At 43.3% G+C, this 11,009-nt stretch overlaps 1 pseudogene; it reads left to right on the top strand.

Moving 5' to 3' along the window:
- The first annotated feature begins 1,814 nt into the window (after window positions 1-1,814).
- On the top strand, window positions 1,815-5,037 carry LOC103198020 (annotated as a pseudogene).
- The last annotated feature ends 5,972 nt before the right edge of the window (window positions 5,038-11,009 follow it).

Here is an 11,009-nt window from a genome sequence, read left to right as displayed (position 1 = left end):
CCAAGCATGATATTCTTCTCCATAGACAGGTCTCTTCTGACAGTGTGACCAAAGTAAGTGAGATAAAGTCTGGCCATTCTTGCTTCTAAGGAGCATTCCACTGTAACTCTTCCAAGACAGATTTGTTTGTTACTCAGGCTGTTACAGGATTTTCAGTATCCTTTGCCAACACTACAATTCAAATGAATCAATTCTTCTTTGGTCTTCCTTATTCATTGTCCAGCTTTCACATGAATATGAGGCTATTGAAAATACCCTGGCTTGGATAGGCCCACCATAGTCTTCAAAGTGACATCTTTGCTTTTTAACACGTTAAAGAGAGTGACAGGAAAAAAAAGGTGAGATGGGGAAGGCTGCTTTGTTAAGGAGATTAATTGTTGGGCTATAGGGAGACTCCCTTGGGTTTGGAAGAGTCAAAGGGTAACATGATCCCAGGGAAGATGGAGCGGTTCATACTCAGAGATGACAGATCATTTCTCAGTGAAGAGAGTCAAGCTGTAGTCTTACAGGTATAATCACTTGTTCTGGGAGAATCTCAGACTGGCATAGTCACACCTCTAGGGATGTTTAAAGCTTTCAGAAAGAGGGGTAAGTCCAGAAATAAAGTGAGAGAAATTTCCAGAGACCTTGAGATAAAACCCACTGCCACCAAGTTGATTCCGACTCATAGAGATCCTATAAGAAAGACTAGAACTGCCCCATTGGGTTTCTAAGGCTGTAAATCATTATGGAAGCAATCTGCCTCATCTTTATCCTTCAGAGCAGCTGGTGGGTTCAAACCACCAAACTTTGTGCTAGCAGCCAAATGTCTTAACCACTGCTGTTTACTTTGAGATAAGATCACCGTAAATACAAAGATAGCTCTGAACACCTTGTCCTGGTTTCTTTTCTTTATGAGTCTGAAGTGGTGTGTTTCAACACTACCACCTCAACTGTTCTTGTGGACTATTCTCCAAATAATTTCCTTTCTAGATGTTTCTTTTCTTTCTCATCTTTTAGCAGACTGCTGGCTTCAGGGCAGGTTGGTAAAGTTTTTCTGTGAAGGCCAGAGGGTAAATAGTTCAGGCTTTGGGGGACACATGGTCTCTGCTGCAACTATTCAACTCTGCTAATGCAGTGCAAAAGCAGCCATAGACAGTACATAACTGAATGGGTATGATTGTATTCTAATAAAACTTTATTTAAGAAACAAAACAAAAAAACAGATGGAAGACGAAACTTGGCCCGTGGGCTATAGTTTGCTGATTCCTGCTTTAGTGCTACTCCCATCCATCCATCTACTTTCCACTTTACTTTCTCATTTCCTAAGTATGAATACTCAATTATTTTCAATCTCTCCATGTATTGCCAAATTTCTTAAGCCCCAATCAATACTCTCATTGAGGAATGCTCAGGATCCTTGCAGCTAATACATGATGTCTCTGCTTATATGGACAAGTTGAGCTCAATGCTGAAATGTGTGAGGAATTGGGGGGAGAGGAATCCCTAGAAGAATATTCACCCCAAGCTCTCCTTCAAGGGAACTTGTGCCAAAATCTATGGATGGGGAGTCTCTGATTCCCAAACAAATCTACCTCATGTTCTTACTGCCCTCCCCTCTGAGTAATGGAGAGAGCCATTTGGGGCTGTGATGATTCTTCTTCCTTTGAAGCCATCTGACAAACTCTGATTTCACCAAACCAGAAGCATCCAGGAGGAGCCTGATGTGACACAAGCTGAATGGAATAATTTTATGTGATGAGGGGGACTCTTTGAAGGCATCTAACTAGCATATTTTGGAAAAAAATTAGATGAAGCATTGAGGAAAGAAAATTATGCTGCATGCCAAGCTTCCACCCACCATAAAGGGTATAAAAGGACCATGGAGGAAAGAGAGGCTCATACCTCACTCATATCCACTTCCAGCAGTTCACCTCCTCTTCCATCACCTCTCCCAGCACCATGTCATACACCTGCTGCCTGCCCAACCTGAGCTGCCGCACCAGCTGCTCCTCCCGGCCCTGTGTGCCCCACAGCTGTCATAGCTGCACCCTGCCTGGGGCCTGCAACATCCCTGCCAATGTAGGCAGCTGTGGCTGGTTGTGTGAGGGCTCCTTTAATGGCAATGAGAAGGAGACCATGCAGTTCCTGAATGACCGCCTGGCCAGCTACCTGGAGAAGGTGCGCCAGCTGGAGCGGGAGAACGCAGAGCTGGAGGGCCGCATCCGTGAATGGAACCAGCAGCAAGTGCCCTACGCTTGCCCTGACTACCAGTCCTACTTCCGCACAATTGAGGAGCTCCAGCAGAAGGTGAGGAGGTAGACTTTGATGGAGCACAGAGGAAGCTAGCTCTCTTTGAACAATAAGATATTCTCAAGTTCAAGTGATTCTCACCTTGGAATCTTGTTTGCAGATTCTGTGTGCCAAGTCTGAGAATTCCAGGCTGGTGGTGCAGATCGACAATGCCAAGCTGGCCTCTGATGACTTCAGAACCAAGTACGTTGAAACTTTTAGACCAGATGACTGCTAAGGACCTATGGCTAAGGCCCTATGGGCCTAATGTTACCTAGAAGAGAGAAGAAAGTCATTTTCCCCTTTTAACTTTTTCTCTCAAGGTTGATTATGAAAAAGCAGTTTCAAACAGGGATCCATATCCATGGACAATCTGCTTTTCAGTGTACATTGGTCTTTCGGGAAGGGCTTCTCAATCCCCAAAATTCAGAGATTGAAATCAGTTGATCTTGGAAAATGGATCGATTTGGTGATAACCAACAAAATTGAGAAAAGTGAGAGACTCCATCTCAGGAGTCCCTTCAGTGCCTTCTGGTGTTTGGGTGAGTCAGGAAGCCTTTCAGCTGATCCATGCAGAGCTTGAGGGAAACATGTAGATGATAACAGGCAAAAAATTGTATAAGTTCAAAGAGACTGAAAATAATCTCATCCAAATAAGACATAGGGAGGTAGCCTTCTTTCCTGGTTTATCCTTCTACTCCAAATTGTGTTTGAAGGTACCAGACAGAGCTCTCCATGAGGCAGCTGGTGGAGGCTGACATCAACAGCCTGCGCAGGATTCTGGATGAGTTGACCCTGTGCAAGTCTGACCTGGAAGCCCAGGTGGAGTCCCTGAGAGAGGAGCTGGTGTGCCTCAAGAAGAACCATGAGGAGGTGAGACAATGATAAAAAGGCGAGCTTCAGAGCTAAGCTGTTAGAATTGGGAACCAGGAGGTACACCTGACAAGATCACTGGCCTAGGCCCCTTCTCCAAAGAACTCAAGTTTAGCTCAGAGAATGATACACTATAGCCACACCAACGAGTGAGGTGAACTGCTAATTACCAAGCACTTGGCCCAGATTGGGAGGAGTACTTCAATACTTGGGTGCTCCAGTCTGAGGGATGAGGCTGAGCAAAATTGCAGAAGTGGAAAAGCACGGTGTATTTGAATATGGCCCATGAGTCACTGTGGCTGGGAAATGAGGTAGGAAGTATACAGCCAAAGAGTTGGGACTTAGTCCTATAGAAAATGTGAAGTGGTTTTTTAAGAAAGGAATTGATATGATCCCTATTTGAGTTTACACCAACTCAAAATATTTATGTCAATCTTTGGGAACAATCAGAGTGTTTCTTTTATTATATTCTTGGCAGGGTTGGGGTCACTTTTCCATAGTAGGAAGATAGTAGATCCATTTCTATGAGCTCATTTTTTCCACTTGCTCCATCAGGAAGTCAACTCCCTGAGAAGCCAGCTTGGAGACCGCCTCAATGTGGAGGTGGATGCTGCCCCAACTGTGGACCTGAACTGTGTCCTGAATGAGACCAGGTGTCAGTATGAGGCCCTGGTGGAGACCAACCGCAGAGAAGTGGAGGAATGGTTCGCCACACAGGTGGGCATCTAAACAAGGCCACTCTGGACCTGAAGCCCTCAGGGCCCTTAGACAGAGTCTGACCCCTGTCTTCTCCCCTCTGGATATTTCAGACCGAAGAGCTGAATAAGCAGGTGGTGTCCAGCTCGGAGCAGCTGCAGACCTCCCAGGCACAGATCACTGAGCTGAAACGTGCAGTCAATGCCCTGGAGATTGAGCTGCAGGCTCAGCATAATCTGGTAGGTATTGTTCAAACATCCTCCTGAGAAATATGAAGTCAGGGAATTGACTGGGGTTCCATTATAGTAGAAACTCTCCTTAACTCTTGAAGCTTGTGACTTCTTTGGAACAATATAGAGAAATCATTTAAAAGAATATGTCTCTGACATTTCATTGTCTTCTCCATTCCAGAGAGACTCTCTGGAAAACACACTGACCGAGACTGAGGCCCGCTACAGCTCCCAGCTGTCCCAGGTGCAGTACATGATCACCAACGTGGAGTCCCAGCTGGCTGAGATCCGTGGTGACCTAGAGCGTCAGAACCAGGAGTACCAGGTGCTGCTAGATGTCAGGGCTCGGCTGGAGAGCGAGATCAACACATACCGGGGCCTTCTGGAGAGTGAAGACTGCAAGTGAGTGTGATGCTAAGGATTTCTGGGAATATGTGTAAGATGGGACTACATGACAATATGGGTACACATATGTTGGCTATATTTTCAACTCACCAAACAATATGCATTAATTGAGTAGCTACTATATGCCCAGTGATCTGTGATATTTACACAAATGTAGAAGGCACATTTGGGAAAACAGCCCCTGCCTCATGGGCTAACAAGGGAGAGGTAGTGGTAGAGAGATTGCTATTCACAATAACTATCGGGTCAGGCAAACTGTGTTAAATTCCATGAGAGCTCAAGAGGATGAGATAGTATTTTTCAAAAGAACCATTTAAGACACATCTTCCACCTTTTCACATAGCATTGTGGGAAAGAGAGAAGGATTTGGTACCAAGAAAATTTGATTCCAACTAACTCCAACCACTGAAAATTCAAAGGTGTTATGTGTGCTTTAGGGCCCTCTCCACACCCATCCACAACTCATTCTAAACCTCTGCATCCCCACAGGCTTCCCTGCAACCCATGCGCCACCACTAATGCCTCTGGATCCTGTGTCAGCTCTCAAAAACGTTGCTGTTAATTTAGAAGCATGAATCCTCTTTGAAGACATCCATGAAGCCCTTTAGATCAAGCATAAGAAAGACCCTTAGTTCCTGCCTTTGCTGGAGCTCAGTTGCCATTTACAAATCTTGTCACGCCAACTGATATTTTTAGGCACTAAAATGCATTCCAGACTCAACAAGCAAAGACACAGATCATCAACTTTCAATGTCTGGAAGCCTCCTTCATGCTGAAGGTTGAGCCTTTATTTCTGAAGATGTTCAACAAACTCCCTGTAACCTGAGCTCTAGATATTAGGGTGTTTCCTGTATTTATCATGTTTCCTGCTTTCCTTGTTTCTTTGGTATTCTCTGGAATGCAAGGAGGCTCCTTCATTTACTTCCCAATAAATTTTATTTCCCTGGCATAGTAAATTTGTTTCTCATTCATATTTATGCATCGTAAAGTACTCATCATGGCTGTTTCATAAAAATACCCCTTCATTAGGTGAATGAAATGAGTTGAAGGACTAGCCCGAGCCATTATGTTCCATGGATAAACATTGGTGGAGAGGAAATGACACCTTCTTATGAGGCTACCACCAAAGAAAAACTATGCAGAAAACCTGGTCTTCAACACCCACACCCATTTTGACTTGGCGACAGGGCCCTTGGCAATATTTAGAATCCTTGAAAAACTTCATTATTGTCTCCCACTGTCACCTCCATCAAAAGGGAATTCTCTGCCCCTCTGTGTCCTAAACTTCCTGAAGACCAACTTTCATCTCTACTTCCCTGTAGAAACTTTTCAAGGGACAGCAATTCTCTCTGCCACACCTGCATCACCAATATAGATACCTGCTTCTCATCTTTTCTTAAAATGCACCTTCATTGATTTCTATAGCCCCACACACTCTCTGGGTCCTCTTGCTATAGCTTTCTACTACCCTGTCTCTGTCTTCTGATTAGCCCCACTTCCCTCTGCTACCACAAGTATATGCGTAAGTCCTCAGACCTCTGGTTTGCTCTTTTTATATTTATATTTCCATCCACAGAGAAGTAGCACTTCTATGCTGATGACTTTCAAATTGTCAGCTCAAGTACCAGGTTTCTGGTTGCTCACAGGACAGTTTTACTTGGTGTCGGACTATCATATCACATTTAATTGGACTAAAACTTATCTTTGCCAAACTGATTCATCTTGTTATCCATTTGTTATAGCTAACACTTTATTGGCTCAAAGGTCTTTTAAATGAAGGCTGGATTATCTCCTTACTCCCTTCCCCCCCCCTTAAGTTTGTTCTTTTCTGTAGGTCTTTACTCATGTCTATAATGTCCTTCCATAATCTCTTCACCATTTCATTTCCTGTAATTGCAAGAAAAATCAATATTCATTAAGCCCTCCCAAACAAATACTAACCCCATCCTCCCCTGACTTGGCTCATCTCTGAATTCTTAAGGGTCTCAAGTCTACAGGTAACAATCTTAATGATCCATTCAGTTTGGTTGTATATGATTGACATAACCACAATCAACAATCTCTTATTGTGTGTACCAGGTACTGTGTAGGGTATTGAGAACACTTAAATAAGTGAACACCAGCCTTGGTCCACAGCATGTTTATAGTCTAGAAGAAATGAGACAATAGGGCAAGTCATATAGACAAAAATAGATGTGGCTCAAGAAAGGTGTAAGTAAATAAAGAATTATGAATTTCAGAGGTGTGAGAGAATACTTCTGGATGGGTGATAGGAAGTTTCCAAGAAGAAGGTAGCATTGGATCAGGGCTTTGGAAACACAAATGTTCTGTTCATTTCAATCGTTGACTTCAGATCCTTCAAAAGAGACAATTGTTGTTGTTGTTATGTGCCGTCGAGTCAGACCTGACTCATAGTGACCCCTCCTTGAGTTTCTGAGGCAGTATCACTATGGAAGTAGATTGCCCAACCTTCTTTCTGAGGAGTGGCTGGTGGGTTTGAACCACCAGCCTTCTGGTTAGCAGTCAAGTGCCTTAGGCACTATGCTACCAGAGCTCCTAACAGAGACAATATCTTTATCTAATTAAAGACTGATATAAACCATGTTGTTGTTGTTGTTTGCCGTCGAGTCGGACCTGACTCATAGCGACTCCTCCTTGGGTTTCCGAGGCAGTATCACTATGGAAGTAGATTGCCCCATCTTCCTTCCGAGGAGTGGCTGGTGGATTTGAACCGCCAGCCTTCTGGTTAACAGTCAAGTGCCGTAGCCACTATGCTACCAGAGCTCCCAATATAAACCATAGAATATTGTAAGTGGAATAAATAAGCAGTAATAACACTAATGAGGGTTCATGAGAAGGTTATTAAAACTTTATATACTTCCCATAGTTCAACTTCAATCAACCATTACTGTATAATATTAGCATAATTCTGAAATAAATTTTGATGGGGTATGATTGAGTGTGTATAGGCCTGATATTAGGGAAAGTTTTTCCAGGCATGAACTTTGCCTAGTAAGGAGATGAGAAATCAGAAGGTGTGTTTAGGGTCCCACAGCACAATTCCTTTGTTGGAGCAGGGGATACATTTGTGAGAGATGAAACTGCAAGATAGTTAGGTAGAACCATTCCTGGCAGTGCTTTGAATGGTTGTATATGAGATTTGCTTGTAAGAAAGTTTTCTATATGTTACATCTGGCAACTGTATTTGGGATAGGTTGTGATGGGTCTAGAAGTTGATGGGACTGGACGGGAAAGAAAGGTCAACTAGGAGGCTGGTAAGAGATAATAAGGACTGATATGGGCAAAGGTGAAAGAGTGGGCAGAGGAGGGGTGGATTTTAGAGGCATGGCCTGGGATGTGGAAGCTGACTGGGGCAGAGGGACAATGGAGAAAGAAGGAAGGAAACTAGCACTGATCTAATACCTGCCATGGTCAACAGGACTCTGAAGTTTTTGAGCCTTAGAAAATGAAACAATAGGAAAAATGAAACACTTGGGAGTCCAGGGCTGAGTGTAAGGAAAACAATGGCAGCTCTGGAGAAGACTGGTGGAACTGGTCCTTAAATCCCATTTCAGGTGTCCGAACCTCTCTTAAAGGAGCTCTGGTGATGCAATGGTTAAGACATTTGGCTGCTATTTTGAACACACTGGCCTCTCTGCAGGACAAAAATGAGGCAGTCTGCTTCCATAAAGATTTATAGCCTCAAAAACCCTATGGGGGCAGTTCTACTTTATCCTAAATGGTTGCTATAAATTGGAATTAACTCCATGGCAGTGGGTTTGGTGGTTTGGGTATCTCTTTTAAGGAGCTCTGGTTGTGCAGTGGTTAAGGCATTCGTCTGCTAACTAAAAGTCCATGATTTGAACCCACCAGCCACTCCACAGGAGAAAGATGAGGCAGTCGCCTGCTGTAAAGATTTATAGCCTTGGAAACCCTATGGGGAATTTCTACTCTGTGCTATAGAGTCCCTATGAATTACATTCGATTTGATGGCAGTGGGTTTGGGTACCTTTCTTTGCTACTGACCTGGCTCATTCTCAAGTTCTTGTCTTCTTTGTCCCTCCAATTGGAAGCCCTATTTGACCATTTTCTCTGGGCCAAATCTATTGGCTCAGTTCCTGGATTACAACCACAGTTTCTCCCCTCAATGTAGGGAGGCTTGGGGATCAACAAATTGACAGCAGTCACCTTTATGGTACAGCCTGTGGAAGCCCTATATATTCTTACAGGCAACTTGAACTTGGCCTGGCCTGGCTCAGAGTGTTGGTATTTATATTGAGCAATTTCTACCTTTTTAATTCCCCTCTGCGTGACTCTTCATTCTTCTTTGACAAGAGTCACTCCTCTTGGGCTATGTGTGGCCAGTGATACTACTCCTGTCTTCTCTTTGTCATTTGTACACATTAAAGTCTAATTAATTTATAAGTGGCCCAAGATACTATTTTGTATTTCTGAAAGAACATATTCTATATTTCTCATGGTGAGAATTTGAGGCATCAGTACCTGGGCACTAGGAACCATGGTTTTGGGAAGGATGAGGAAGGCCTTCGAAAGCCTTTGAAGTCCTGCCACTGAGAGGGTGTCCTCAGCAGAAACCCTGCCCCGACTCCACTCCAGTAAAGTACCACTGGTGAGCTTGTGTGTGATCTCTCCCACAGAAAGAGCCTTGGCTTACACAATAAATAGCATCCTTCAACTTTAATTGCAATTTGCTCACATCATCAGACCAGAGCCTAACCACAGCATCTGCCACAATTACAAGGGACAGCTGTAAAAACCTTTCTGTTTGTTAGGAATTGATTTGCTCATCATGTTTATTGAAGGTTCATTTACCAGAGACAATATTATGGCTTATGTAAAAGTCAGAAGAATTCACAGTATATGGTAAGTGGAATAAACAAAAAGCAATTGCCTCCCTAAGATGTGAATTGAAATTTGACTCTTTTCTTGATAGGCCTAGGAGGTCTGGTAGTGTAATGCCTAAGGCACTTGACTGATAAACAGAAGGCTGGTGGTTCAAACCCACCAGCCACTCCTCGGAAGGAAGGTTGGGCAGTCTAGTTCTGTAGTGATACTGCCTTGGAAACCCAAGGAGGGGTCACTATGAGTCGGGTCCGACTCGATGGCACATAACAACAACAACAACAACTTGATAGGCCTAAGTCCTCCTCAACCATCATTATCTAATGGTCTTGTAGCAGTTGTGGTTATTTCTACTTAAGATATGGGCATAGTTATGTCTTCTAAACTCTTGTCTCCACTTTTGAAGATACAAGGACTATTCTGCTCTGACTGGAGCAGAAGCTGCAGTGATGGTCATGGGATACAATGGGTCTACTTATCAGTCTAAAACACAGCATTATTTTCCTATTTTTAAAAAGTGCCATTGTCTAGATTTTCTCTTTTGGAACCTTAGAAGAAGAAGTAGAGAGGGCAGGAGGTAATAAAATAAAAGCGAATGAATCCATCCATTTGCTGTATGCTATTTGATCTCATCCAATGGCAGTTAAATCAGTTTGGTACTCATTTTAAACTAACATGCTCATTCCATATCTCACTGATGGTGGGACCATTTTAAAGTAGAGATTTGGGCAGCAATGGTAGAGAGTTGTGGATTGTGAATGTGGGTGAGGATGTCAGTGCCTTCAAAGCATTTGCCACACACATACTCTAAAGCTGCTGTCCAGTATCAAAGCATACTTGAAGCTTGCCCATGGAAATGGCTTTTAGAATCACCTAAGAAAGCACATGTTATTATTTTACAGTCACAACTTGTTTCTGACCCATTAAAGGTACTGCTCAGGTTGGTTATTTACACCACTTACTCAGCGTGGTTCCAGATGACATTTGGCTAGTTCAAAAAGTAAACCCATCGTCAGAAAATGAAGATTTGCCTTCAAGGAGGATAACTGAAAGTATGGGTCACAGGCCATGAAGGCAAGTTTCAAAAGGGGGTGATATGAGCAATGGTTGGGTTAAAGGAATTAGCATGCAGTTTCCAAAAGGAACTGCTTTGAGAAATATCTTTCATACTTTGAATACTGATGGATTAAAAATGAAACAGTGTTCATAGTTCATAGCTACACCTCAAAGAGCATGATGCCAGAATGTCTGTTTGCCAAAATGCACTGATGGTCATGAGGTATCACTAAACATGTGATGATCTTTGCAGGGTCATGTTCTTTTTTTTTTTTTTTTTTAAATACTTCTAGTGGGTATTAAGCTTTCTCACGTAGTAAACAACTTTCCTGCATTAGAATGTTGTAGTTGTTGTTAGGTGCTGTCGAGTCATCTCTGACTCATAGCGCATAACAGAACGAAACACCACCAGGTCCCGCGCCAGGTCCATGATCCCTGCTATACTTGAGCCCGTCACCACAGCCACTATGTCAATCTGTCTTGTTGAGGGTCTTTCCCTCTTTCATCAACCCTCCTCCACCTTACCAAGCATGACATTCTTCTCTAGGGAATGGTTCCTTCTGACAACATGACCAAAGTAGGTGAGACAAAGTCTGGCCATTCTCGCATCCAAGG

This window comes from Orycteropus afer, unplaced genomic scaffold, assembly GCF_000298275.1.
Source record: "Orycteropus afer afer isolate SDZICR_OR568_19922 unplaced genomic scaffold, OryAfe1.0 scaffold00085, whole genome shotgun sequence".
Taxonomy (NCBI): Eukaryota; Metazoa; Chordata; class Mammalia; order Tubulidentata; family Orycteropodidae; genus Orycteropus; species Orycteropus afer.
The sequence above is the reverse complement of the archived record's forward strand: the minus strand, read 5'-3'. Positions and strand labels throughout refer to the sequence as shown.